This window comes from Accipiter gentilis, chromosome 11, assembly GCF_929443795.1.
Source record: "Accipiter gentilis chromosome 11, bAccGen1.1, whole genome shotgun sequence".
In the NCBI taxonomy this organism is placed as follows: domain Eukaryota; kingdom Metazoa; phylum Chordata; class Aves; order Accipitriformes; family Accipitridae; genus Astur; species Astur gentilis.
The window spans coordinates 22552231-22566581 of NC_064890.1; positions in this window are offsets into that span (position 1 = coordinate 22552231).

Here is a 14351-nt window from a genome sequence, read left to right on the forward strand (position 1 = left end):
GTCCCTGTCACATCCATACTGGAGAAGTCCCAGCCTTCTTTGGAGCACAATAGCCACATTCACACTACATTTTGCAAGAGTATCCTGTCATACAGCACTACAAGCTTTCATGTCTCACCAACACAGGCACACGTATCTTATAATTATTATTCCAGCTGTCTTGAGATGAAGGGCCATGGCCAGCACAGTCCCATGGCTCCTCTTTTAACTTAGTGTGCAGTCGTATTGCCTGCACCAGGCAGCAGACATCTTGCCTCAGGGCCACTCACATCAACCACATGACAGCTGAGTGTTTATAACTTAACAGCTTCTTGTCATGTTGGGCAAGCTCTGGAGCAGGGCCATGTGGGGTGCTACTGTCATCACAACAAAATATTCACAATGATTCAGAACTACTTGGGAGCTGTACTTTTCCAGGAGTGTGCCTACATGTCCTGTCCAGAGTGAGCCTGCGCAGCCAGGCCAGGTACTCAGTGGAGGGTACCAGCAGAGCACACAAGTCCCACAGAGCCACAAGACAGGTTGGTGAAACAGGAGCTGCCCAGTGCTCCTGTGTCCAGCATGTTACTGCTTCATTGCCCAAAAAGAATCATGCCTTATTTCCTCTACATGATCCAAGGGGACCCTCACTCTCTTCCCCAACGCCGTCCCTTTCCTACAAGAGTGACAAGTATTCAGCAATGATGGCAGATGTTATAGTAGGTAGCACCTTAGGAGTATTGTTTACAACCTCTAGAAGCAGTCAAAGCACACCCAGAACTGCAGGTAGAGGCTGGAAATGTCATTAAAGCACAAGTCTGCAGTACAAATGAAATGACCCGTGGGATGCAAGGATGCTGCTATTTCACCTGGCTGATGCTGTACTATAAGCAGGCACTTATAGCTAGACCCAATGTTGATGAGATTACACACTATTTGTAATTACCCTGCATTTGGGCCCCTTTGGAAAATGCAGCTTTCAAAATATGGCCTTAAGCAGAGGAAGATCAGGTGCACCAGACACATAGGGATTAAGTCCTATTTATGCAACTACTATTAAAACCATGTATACTGTATCTAGGCAGCAATATCTAGTTAAGAAATTATTTACTTCCAGGTAGAACTACTAGCCATAGTATTGTTTCCAGTGATATTGCTTCCCTGCCAAAGCAAGCCAGCTTCTCCTGTGAGTAAGCAAGAGTTCCTCCTTGTATCTACTTCTCTCACAACCCCCAGTTCCAGGAAAAAGGCAGGAAAGGATGAAGCACTGCTGGAAGATTGTACCTGCCCTCACCCTTCTCCCTCCAATACTGTCATGGTTTAACCCCAGCCAACAACTAAGCCCCACACACCCGCTCACTCACTCCCCCCCGCGGTGGGATGGGGGAGAGAATCAGAAGAGTAAAAGAAAGCTCGTGGGCTGAGATAAAGGCAGTTTAGGTAAAGCAAAAGCTCCACACGCAAGCAAAGAAAACAAGGAATTCATTCACCACTTACTTACCATGGGCAGGCAGGTGTTCAGCCATCTCCAGGACAGCAGGGCTCCATCACACGTAACGGTGACTTAGGAAGACAAACGCCATCACTCCTAACATCCCCCCTTCCTCCTTCTTACCCCAGCTTTATATGCTGAACATGATGTCATATGGTCTGGAATATACCTTTGGTCAGTTGGGGTCAGCTGTCCCAGCTGTGTCCCCTCCCAACTTCTTGTGTACCCTGACTACTCGCTGGTGTGGTCGGGTGAGAAGCACAAAAGGCCTTAACTCCGGGTAAGGAGTGAGCGAGCAGCTGTGTGGTGCTTTGCTGCTGGCTTTGGTTAAGCCACAACACCCACTGAGGAGGGCAGCGAGCAGCTGGAGTTTGGCCCTTAGCTAAAGTTAACCCACCACAAGTATAAGACAGGCATGGGGTCCATGCTGGTATTTGAGAGGACCCACAAGCACAGGATGTCTGTGAGATGAGTATGTGTGTGTGTTTGCTAGCACACATCAAGCTGGACCAGTTGGCGAGTAGGAGACCTGTGCAGCAGGTAAGAAGGCTTGGGATCTGGGCAGGGTTAGTGGACAGAGGACCCATGCTCCTGCTGCTCAAGGGATATGCAAATGTCCATGTGAACAGAGTGGTGGGTGGGTACGCTTTCACTAGTGAGCTTCAATCCAGATGAGTGGAAGGGGACAAGGTGACTTGGCTGTCTGCACTTACATGAATCCTGGCAGTACTATATGTGGGTGCTGTTGAAGGCAGTGCCTCCTCGGCAGCATGTGTAGCCAGATGTGTCAGTGTCCTCCGCGTGTGTGTCTCTGGGACACACGCTCAGCCTTGCTGCTGGTTGAACCTGCGAACAGAAAAGCACCAGCTGCATTCATCAGCCTGGAACAGAGACCTCCGGGCCTCAGGACAGCTCAGGCTGGGGTCCAGCAGCCAGGCACGAAGTACCCTAATCCCCAGAGCTGCTGTAGGAGCAGCCCCTTATAACACATTCCTTAACAGACATTTAGCACAATCAGTAGTTTGAATTGGTATGTATACAATTATCTACATTAAGTTTTTGACTTACTAAGGGATCGCCAGCTGGTGGGTTTTTTCATCCCCACACAATCTGTGAACTGTTGCTATTCTTTTCCATCCAGATCTGTTTACAGAAACAGCCTCAGGTATAAGCTGGGTAAGACAAGCTGCGCAACTCTTGCAGCTGAAGGGGCAGTGCTGCTCTTCTTCTGCACGCTCCTGGTGGCACTAGTCTGACATTTCAGCAAGATGACAGAACTCTTTAAGCCTGCAAGAAATAGCACCTTCTGTGCCAGTCAGCAATGCTCTTTTTTTGCACTAATAATGCTGCTAAATATTTAAGGGTTCTGTTTAAAATATTGCAAGTTAGTTGTTAATGACAAATCATCTTCAACATCATTTTATTCAAGTCTTGCGCAGTTCTATTTATTTTTTAAAAAGCCAAAACAAACAACCAAACCAGAAATAAACAAGCCCCGCATTTTTTTCAAAAACCAAAGTGCTCTGAATGACTTCAGATTCATGGACAGAAAACAGTTCTATCACTTATCACCTTGTTGTCCATCTTTTCTGGATGTGCAATATAGCTGAGCAAAATGAGCTACATTTACATATTTTCTCCCACTTGAAAATGTTTCCAGATATATTTATTCTGCTTTTTATTCTGCATACCTTCAGAGAGGAAAAAAGAAGTCATGAAACCTCATTTCAGTTGGATTCTACTTGAAATTCAGCTTGAAAATACTTGCTATAGAGATGCACAGTATATATAGGCTGTCATCATAAAGGTATAAGCAGTGCTCTTAGACTTTTCAATGGCTGTAGCTGCTTAAGCTGCAAATTAGGCACTTTTTCCTCAAAAAGGAATCTGAAGCCAACTTAGATACTAGGGCTGTCTATACAGTGCATGGAGAGTGTGCAGAGGTTGAGAAGAGGGTCTGGAATTCCAAGCATCCTGAGCAGAACTGCCTAGTGCTAGGCTATTGGGAAATGCTAACAAGAAGCTGTGCTTAAACCCTTAGCCCCCTCAAGAGTTCATGACTGCAAAGACATGCCTTTGTTCACTTTTCAAAAGCCACAGTTCTTCTCTTAAAAGACAATTACATCTTCTCTTAAGGCACTTAAACATTGGAAAGAAAAATAAAGCAGGGCATTTTGCATTGTGACTGGATTAAAACCAAATCATGTACAAATTATATCAGTGCAAAGACTAGATACATACACAATCCACAGTGGCTTCCAATTTTACACGATTCATCCATTTCAGCCTATCCATCTATGAACTGACAGTTCAGAGACAGGAGATGACAAGTTTAAAACCCCTCCAAGCTGAGAACACTGGCTCGAAGTGCTTGTCTCAGGTGAGTGCTCTGATCCCTAGGCTAGTACATAAAACACAGGCATCAGCACTTTTTATTTAAAGCAGTCACAGCCACTTTTTAAATGGGACCTGATCAAAACAGCGCATTAAACACACCCCTAGAACAAGGCTTTTAGGTAGACCACCACTTAGTTCTTCCTAGACTCATGAGGAAACCTAACTTTCAGCTGGTATTAGGAGACTGCCTTAAAAGAAAAAGCTGGAAAGACTGGAGCCAGCTAGAAAAGTGAGGAAGCAAAGAAGGGTGGATATGATACAGATGTACAATAAACTAGACAAATCAACTCAAGACTTACCCTGTGCTATTAGCATTATACTCATAAAAATGCTGTTCATGACACAGTTAAATATTTGCTAAATGGTTACTAGCTGGTGTTTTAGAAAACTGATGTAAAGGCCAGTTAAAAGAATGCATTATTTGAAAAGGAAGACGTGCGTGATCTATTTTCCAGAAATTTGCATATTTTTTTGCTTTGCCTTTATTAATAGGTGGGAAAGGTTTGGGATCTGAAATACTATGTGTAGATTATACAGGACAGCTGGGGAAATTGGTGTGCCCAAAGGATTTTGTCTGCACGTCTTTTACTTTACATTTTTCCCTAGTTGAGAACTCTTGTACATTACAATGAAGATTTTTAATTTTTCCATATCAACATTTTGTTTGTCATAATCTGAAGGTACCATTGAATCTTTTTGCTTTCAGCAGCTGGTTGAAACACTCTTTGGTACCCTTGATTCTGTAACGTTAACACTAGTGGTGGGAACACTTCTGTCTTGAGATCTGTAATATTAACTGAAGGTGGGTTGAAAGTAGTCTGGAGACAAAGAGACAGATCAGTGACAGATTCAAAATACTAAATACTGTAGAGTCTCATACACTAACTCTAAATGCATATCAGACAATATGGAAAACCTATACCTTAAGAACATAAGTATATAATAAACACAAATCAAGACAAAAAAACATGTAAAGCATCGGCCTTCTTAGTAAACTATTGCTAACTAATCTTACCAATCTCTCTGGACATATTTGTCCATCTGTTGCATCTTTTCTTGCACCTAGTAGGTAAGTTTTCAGTAAGTGGTTGTTACCTTTGGTATTGGTCTGGTAATGTCTCCAGCACAATGTGATTTAGATATTTTATTTAGTTTCCCAAACACAACTGTAATGAAAATAGTAAAAACAACTCCTGTCTACATCCAGTATGCTGAGTTGTAAAAACTGAATACAACTAAATTCTTTCAAGTAAATTAAATGAATGCAGACACAGAACAAATAACAAAAATTGAATAAAATTAGTAACATCCTCACTAAAATTCAAAAGCACAAAAAAAATATTTTATTCCTTCCATTGTAACAAAGATTTGGGGCTGAACTACACACTACAGAGTTCCTAAATAACTGATTCTCTTGAAGTCATTGTCATGAAACCTGTATAATACTGGAAGAAGGAATTTGTCAAGTGTCACATGAAGTCATAGGAATATTCTCTTACATATACAATTGACTGAAGTGCTCTGTTTTAAACTGAAGCTACTATAGCAATAAAACATTTCTTAGACTTTAAAGCAATTTCCAGAATGAGCTCTCTCTCCTTGACCAGAATGGAATGCTATATTCTCCATACGTGTTTCCAGAGAAATTAAAATTCTTCTGTATCCTTGCTTTTTTTCAATCTTTTATACTCTTGAGAACAACGCTGTTTGCACCTTCTTGTGCCCGTGTACATAATTTTGCTGTGACTGGGGCTGAAGGAAATTTGGTTGGGCTGGAGTTGACTTCAGTCATCCATGGCTCAAAGTCCTATCCAAGAATAAAATCTGCCCCATTTGACTCAAAACTGTTCCTCCTGGGTTCAAAAATATCTTAAGTCATCTTCATGGTATAGTCAACCTTTCTGTTTCAAAAATGAGATTTTAATTACAATAGGAATTTAGGACCCTTACTATGCTTTTCTAATACTTCTTCCTCCATCACTACAGTTATACTGTAACTATTATAAGTAAATATGTACAACTGTGTAAGAGGCTGCCATGACAATAAATTCAAATTGCAACCATTTTGTTTACAACAGTGGGAAAAAAAACCCGAAACCAAACCAACAGTAGTTGTCCCTTAAAAAAAGAAACCCTGTTCACTACAAGCTAACCCTTGGCTACTTTTAAAAACAAAACAAAATACAACATTACTCAAGATATAACTTTATCTGTGTCTACATCTCTCTTGTTGATTTTTTTCTTCCACCTCCTGTGGTATTCTACTGCTGGCACTTAAACAACTCACTTGAAGGAGAATACAGAAGCTGCTGTATTCCAGAAGTCCTCTAAAATAAATCACATTATTTTAAGTTCTGTTTCACTAAATCTAATCAATCCATCAATAATTGTAAAGGAATTCCACTGCCTCCTTGCCCTCTGGAAATTAAACACTGGTAAATCAATCTTTTGACTAACCCTCAACCTAGTATAGAAAAACATATTCAGTTTGGGCAGCGGACTGGCACCAGCTTCCTTACTCTGAGGCATTTCTCTGAACTGTATCAAGCTCTACAAGTAAAACCCTGCCAAGTTCCTCTTCCTTATGTCATCAAACATTCATTTATTTTAAATACATTTTAAGAGACAGAATGTCATTCACATGTCACTTAAAGAACTTTAACCTTCACTTAAGAAGTTCTGTATGTGTAGGCTTATACATTTGGAAGGCAGTAAATCTGTGCCCATACTTTCTGAACTCTTGCACAATCTCTTTGGTTTTATACTTAACAACAATCCTCCTCAGAAGTTCTTAAGTTCACTCAGAACCTGCACCTGAGCAGCAGTTTATGTTTACATATTGTGACTATGAAACAAGCTCAAGATAATTTTTTTAAATACAATATAGCCCACTGTACTGTCTATATATTGTCTGTACTGCCAGCAGAACTCTTTTGACTCTGCCTGCTCTCCAGGCACAATGAATCTTCACTTCTAGAAAATAGCAAAGAACTTCCATTTCCCATTGTTGACAATAGGGAGCCTGACAATGGCTCCTGCAAGTATGTAAGACAAGGCATGAGCCACAGGTGTTGATTTGGGTGGTAGGTAACACCAGCTCACTGCTTAACTGCTGCAAATTAAGCACAAATTTGTCCATCCCTACCAGCTCTGTACTTACTCATGCAATTCAATCTGATATTTAACACCTGATTCAACAAGGGTTCCACATCCTTTTTATATTTATACACGACTGATTTACCACAAAATTACATGTTAAACTTATACAGTGCCAAGTTCTTTCCAGCATAAACAGGTATTTACTGGCATCGCTTTCTGCTAGCCTTCAGGCAATACCTGCTCCATGTCATGTGTCTCATTCTCAGCAAAATTTGGCCTGTTGTGACTATATGGCAAAAAAACCCAACCTGTACAACAGGGAGAAAATGAAAGAAAGAGTTTTCACGACAGATATTACAGGTAACAAAGATATACTTCAAAATAGAAAACCAATAGACAGGTATATAATCTTACCACTGAAGCATGAATGTCACCTGAATTGTTAACACAAGTTGCTTCTTACAGCAAGGTATTTTTGTTTCCTTAAAAAAACAAACAAACAAACAAACAAAAACCCCAAACTATCATGTATCAATGTTCTGTTATCATTTTAAAGTCTACCAGGGAAATTTAGGAACATAATAAGGGCAATCCCAGAGGATTAGAAAATAGGCAGGAGACGTTGTACATATGTCCCAGGTTAGTTCAAAGTATCTCTGAGCACAGACAAAACTGATTTTGCTGCCCTGAGTATGAGGAACCAGGCTGCTCTCATCATAGAGTTGGAATGGTGATGCCAAAGCCTTGGCCACACTGGTTTGTCACTCTTCAGCTGCCTGAGGGCAGAGAAAATAATCACTACTGTGGAAGGAACTACCATCATCTGCAAGCAAGCATTCCAAATACATCAAATCATTTGGAGACAGCAAAGATGGCATTCTATGGCTCTGGAAGAAACACACAGGCCATGAGGTCAGTTGCCACTCAGAGGTCTACTGCCCTATATACATCTGCCTACTTTGCCTATGATTAGAATTAGCACTATTTTGCTCTGAAAGAGATACTTCATATTTTATTCTCCTTAAGAGTCTTTCTCTCCACATCAAAATACAAAAAATTATACTGAAGGAAGAGACTGAGTTCTTTAACTTTTGAGGCTCAAGCTGCAAGGTTTTACTTCTAAATCAAGCTAGGAATAACATATTTTACATACACATAGTGTTCAGTCCCACCATTTTCCCACAGAACAGCATGCAGATTAATCTCCCTGCACAGAACAAGTAACAAAAAATCTCTAAGGAAGGAATATGTTTAAAGCAACACTCATTTCTTACCACTGACCTTCCCAGACACCTTTCCAAACAGGCAAAAACAGCCCATCACTGTTTTGCTTCCCAGCAGCTACTGTAGGATGGTGATGAGGAGCTAAACTACCTTCTCTCCTGCTCCTTCTGTCATTGTACCTTCTGTTTTCCAAACAGCACCACTCGCAATTTCTCAGCACCCCCACATCATCAAGTCCTTTCAATTAGAAATACCAAACAAGCAAATTATACTTAATCACTCTGTGGTGATCACTGCTAAGAGTGAACAGATTTTCCTGTCCACATCAGAGAGGTTGATGAGGTACCCTACCATTCTTCCTAGGGTCTTCACAACAACTACAATACTGACTACCCTTACCATCCTGCAAAGCCACTTGTACAAGGAAGCCTTTTCTCCACTCTTTTTCCTTAAACTTATATGAATTACTGGGTACAATCCACATATGCTGAAGACTTTCTTTTCCTAAAATTAGAATAATACAATCATAGAATTGTTTGGGTTGGAAGGGACCTTTAGGGATCATCTCATTCCAAACTAGGTTGCTGAAAGCCTTATGCATTATTAAAGAAAAAAAAATTAAAGAAAATTTACAACTTATTAAATTATTTTAGAACACTATTAAAATTGTTAATAAAATTATTAGAGAAAAAGCAACAAACTTGAGTGTTCAAAAAAAAAATCTTCTTAAAAAAGAAAAAAAGAGAAAAAAAAAGGAAGTATATTCACAATTTTCCAACCTTTTTGTAGACAGTCTTTTAAGAACTTAAACCGCAGAGAAACTAGAGTTATTAGCAAATATGGGGGTTTTGCAATTAAGAGTAAATCAATTACCAAACATATTTACCTTAATTGCATTTCTAGAAATCTTACCAAATTGTATTTGTCTGGTTTTGGTGTAGAAAGTAGTTGCTGTGTGTTTCTATGGCTTAGCCCTATAGAAGAAAAGAAGCAAAAGCAACTATAATCCAAGCAGCAATAAATAAAAGAATGTATTGGAAAATTTTCTCTCATTTCTGTGCTAAGGACTACATCTATCTATTTATTCAGTTTTACTACTTAAATTAATACTAACATACTGAAAGGCTTAGAGATCTGGAATTTTTCAGATTTGATAGAAAATACTTTTACCTGAACTCTGAGGCTGCTGATTACTGTTAGGTAGGGAAGAGCATAAACCCTGTGATTAATTACTTTTATAAGAGCTGACTTTGCTCAGATTAAATTTTCTAAAAATAAAAAAAATTATTACATTTCTCAAATTCAGATGTATATACTGACTTTATCATCACATATTCCCACAACTATATAACAACATCAGTAACATTGGAATGTAAATAAAGCAACACTGCAAAAATACAACACAAAGTCCTGAGTTTACTATGGGCTTATATAAACCAACTTTGTTTCCCAATGCAGATGAAAATTTGATGACCTGGAAAAAGAAAAGCATTTAAAGGCAAGTTCTTAGGAACCAATTTCCCTAATATGAACTGCAATACATGTAACTTAACCTTTTTTTCACCAGACCACAGCTACGAGTGCAACTAAGTACTTGAAATACTTTGTTCCTTTGATTTTAGCAACAAAAAATATTATCAGATTTGGTTTTCTGCTATGACCACAATATTTTTCAATCATGGTTGCTTAAAGGAATAATGCTAGTGAGTGAATTAGAAGTTATCCTTATCTAAAGAGCTGCATTTAGGATTCATACCATCAGAAATAACACAGGCTGAAGGTCCTTGTTCTGCTCACTTATTCTCAAATGTGTGAGGATCCCACCTGCCAATGAGCCTTGGTGGCACAAAGTAAGATTTAAATACTAAACCCTCCTCAGTGCAAGCAATCACAAGTAATAATAAACAGACCCAACTGCCTCTGTGGAGAACAATGTTATATCCAGTTGTACGAAAAGCTCTCAGTTCTCCACTTCACTGTATATTAAAACCAATTCAGCCATTCTACTAACTGAAAATGCATTGCAAAAATCTTCTCGGATTATTTACCACAAGTACTACTTCATTCTGGTGACAATAATTATTTTTTTGGCTTTGGTTTGTTGGGGGGCAGGGGATTCTCTGATAGACCATGACATGTCCATGAGAACCATTATGGCTCACCTTTAAAGTCCTAGTGCATCATTATGAGGACAGACTGGATTTTAGAGAGAAATATATACTCTGTAATTAGATACTAGATCAATGGATCACATTATTAATAGAATAGATACTGAAGTATTAGGTCATGACACTCACAAAAAATGGAGGTTAACATACACGAGATGCTGCACATGAGGACACCAGCAGTTTCTAGAACAGAAAGTAACCCTTAATCATCTGGAAGGATTGAAATAAAAACTCCTTCCCAAGTATCAAAATTTCAGCTGAGGTCAGCAGGGTAGGATTTCAGATTTTAGACTGTATTAAGACCAGGACCAAACAAGAAATAAAAATAAATTGAGTCACAGAAAAAAAGGAAAGCTGCTTCTCACCATGTTCTCCTTTCTCACCAGATCTAGGAAAAGTCTTTCCTTGAAAAGCATGGACCAGCAAATGACAGGAATATGGGGAAGTCTGGAAAGTCTGGTAGAATGGCAGCTATCAACAAAGTGATGCTATGTAGCCCTCAAAAAACAGGAAGTCTAGGATAGGGTTTGAAAATGTTGTAAGCAGCAAAAATGCTGGCTTAAGATAACACCGTATCTGCTGTCCTGTGCTGTAGCATCTCAATCCTTCAGATGAACTGAGAGTGTGAAGCCACATTGTAAACTGAATAAGGAAACCAATGCAGCTTTATAACTTCTTCAGAACAAAGTGTGATTTTGTGTGATTTGAGTGATTTTGGGGTTTTTAGGCAGATCAGTCTGAAGCATCACAGGTGTGCTGGTGGAACTCAGTGTAGCAGCAGACAGTATGAAGCAGGTTGACATTTTAATGCTATCTTTTTTCCTTTCCATTTCAACCATGAACTTCAGTGTTTATATAATGCAGATAAAATCATTCTATGTAACTTTTTATAGAAATCATGTTGGAAAGAACATAAAAATAAATACAAGAACTCCAAGATGAACCATACTGAAATAAATGAAACTCTTTCCATAGACTTCAATGGAAATGGGTACATGAGCAGCAGAACATGATGGAACAATTTAAACCAGGACTGCTGACAAAGAGTACATATCCTCAGAACTGAGCCTGAGTGACTCAAGGCCTCTGTCTAGAAAAACAAGCTCCAGAGTAGTTGATGTTAATCCTGGTTATTTGTTAAATGGTGAGCCTGGGAACAACCAAGAACCAGCCACAATCCCTGCACTGTCAATAGGGGCCAGTAGGAAAGACAGGCTACACCCTATACAAACAGTGTAGAGATACAGAGGTAGGAGCTATGGAGGTAGGAGGCACTCCATCAGCATCCCCACTCTGCTGACACTTCTGAAAATAAGCAATGTTGGGGCAACCTCCAGCAACTCAACCCCTGCAGAAGCACTTGGCCTCTTGCAGCTGCTGGAAAGCAGAGCTTGTAATACAGGAACGTATTTCCAAGTTCCTTCTGGATGCCCAAAGTCTGATGGCATAAAGCCAATACAAACAAACCACACAAACACAAACCACACAATACAAACCAGCAAATCATCTTATGCACACAGTGTTTGAACAGTCTTATTTTCCCTTTCCAGAACCTACAGGTGGTAAGAATCCCTACAAACTCTGGATATCTCAGTTTCAGCCTCCATGGTTCACAATAAGCAGAGGAGAAAAGAACAGGGCCTGTTTAAACCTAAACATTCTGCCCGTTGTTTCAGAAAATGGCCACTACCAAGCACCTATATAAAAGGTGTTTCTTGGATTAGGAGCTACATCAAATTTTAATAACAGAGTCAGCTAGGGGAAAAATTGTTCAAAAAATCCATTCATTAACAGTTTTATATTTTTTCTCCAGAAACAGTTTATCTTTACAGAACAAAAAAGAATAATTATAACCTGTTCACTAAAGAGGTTAAAACTTTTGAACGAATGAAACAGAAAGGTTAAGTAGGAAATAGATGTTAAAAAAAACACCTCCAAAGAAAACTCCAGTAAGTATTTTATACCTGGAGACATCTCCTGTCTTGAAAAAGGAAGTATGAAAAGCAATTTTGCTTATATTTGATGGTCATAACTTGATATTAACAAAACACTGATTAGAAAGTAATTGGCCAACACAAACTGTTTTCAAGGGCATTTCTTTCTCCATTGCTTAAAGCTAGCAGGCATAGTTTTCCTTCCCCATGAATCTGATTCACCGTAACACATTCAGCTCTCGTTGTTATTTCACTCATTGGCTGTTTTCCCCATAAATATAGGAGCAGAAAAACAGTTTACTGTGAAATATCTCATATTAGCATTAGACAGGTAACACCAGATAAGGGGGTGCGGGGGGAATCCAAAACTCATCTTTCAAAGATACTGCTATTCATAAAATGGATACCAACATTTTCTTCTGTTAGTGTCTCCCTGAGGGACTTCCCACTCAAACAAAAGTACTTCTAACATTTGAAAAAAACAGGCAACCATTATAAAACCAAATCAATTGCCAGGGAAGCCTGACTACTCCAGTTTCTGAAACTAATTCAGAATATATTATTCTGATCTCATGGATTCACTTCAGAAACACAAGACCCAGATCAACAACACATGCAATTTTTTATTTGAGAAACTCCTTTAACTCCAACTATAACTGCCAGTGATCTACACACAAACCAACTGATTACATGGTCAGTCTAAAGTTGTAATTCCTGGTATGGATCATGTACAAGTCTAATTTTTCAAACGAGTATTGGAGAAGAGAAGGGTCATATGACCAAGGCAAAACATAGCAAAAGGAATGTGATAGGAAGGGACAAAGGAATTACTAACAAAAGAGAAATACTCTGTTGATCTACTCCCAGTGAGGCAGAAGTCCAATTCTACCTCCAGTTGATATGAAGTCATATCCAAGATCTCAAAGAGGGCCACTATGAGTTTGCAGTGTGCTAAGCTGACTAATTAAGCAGGAAACTATTATTTTTTTTTAATTGATAGATTTTCTGCCAGTTTAATCAGATACCAGCCATGGCTGGCACAAGGGTAGAGGCCAGAGGAGACAAACCCTTTCAGCACTTGGATCGGCTCATTTGCCTTGTAAAAATCTCCCCCTTCAGTTGCTGCAGACAAATGGTAGGAAAGATCTAAAACACTCATAACAACTCAAAACTACCCATGCAGAACATATATGTACATGTAAAAACACATATGTACAGTCCATTTGACACAGAGACATTTCTGGATACAGAGAGGTCTGTATTGGTGTTGTGGGGTAGGCATTGTACCATTTCTTCCAGATGCCTCATTCTAGTTGAGCACCTAAGATACTTTAAGCCCAGGTTCACAACAGAAGCCTAGGTCCAACAAAACTACAGACATACTGCTTTGCTAACTATAACTAGCCATGGCTCTTAACAGAAAAACAGTAGTCAGAAACACCAAAGGTGAGACTTGATACATTGGATCCTAACTGCAGTTTTCCTCCTCACCCGTCTGTTCTTATAAGGCAGGTTACTACTAAAAACAAAAAAAATATACATCAATAGTCAACTGTGTGTTCTTGTTCCTGGTGAGATGCTACAAGAAATTTGCCTGCGGGAACAGAGAGCATTAAAAAATGCTCTTAAAACTGCTTCTGCTTTCCTAGCTTTTCCTACCTAAGTTAGTAGCTGAGGAAGGATTCATGCACCAGGTGCACACAATTTTATTTTTTTCAGAAGATGCTTCAGCCAGATTTGTTTGTTTATTTTACCTAGGGCTATTTTTTTTTTTCTTTTAAGCTAGGACCCCAATTCCTGGTATAAGCTAAGCAGTAGTCCATGGCATTAATTCTACTGAAACCCAGCAAGGCTGGAATGGGCATTCTCCACCCAGTTCCAAGCAGAAACCCATGTAACATGGCACATCCACTGTTATCTCAACCAAGCTGACCTCAGAGAGGGGTATGATTATTTTGTCTTTAACAGGCTTCCTTGCTGTGCTGTGGAAACAGATTACCTACCAGCACACCCTAATTAAAGCTACAAGCAATCAAGATATACTTCATGTCTATCTAC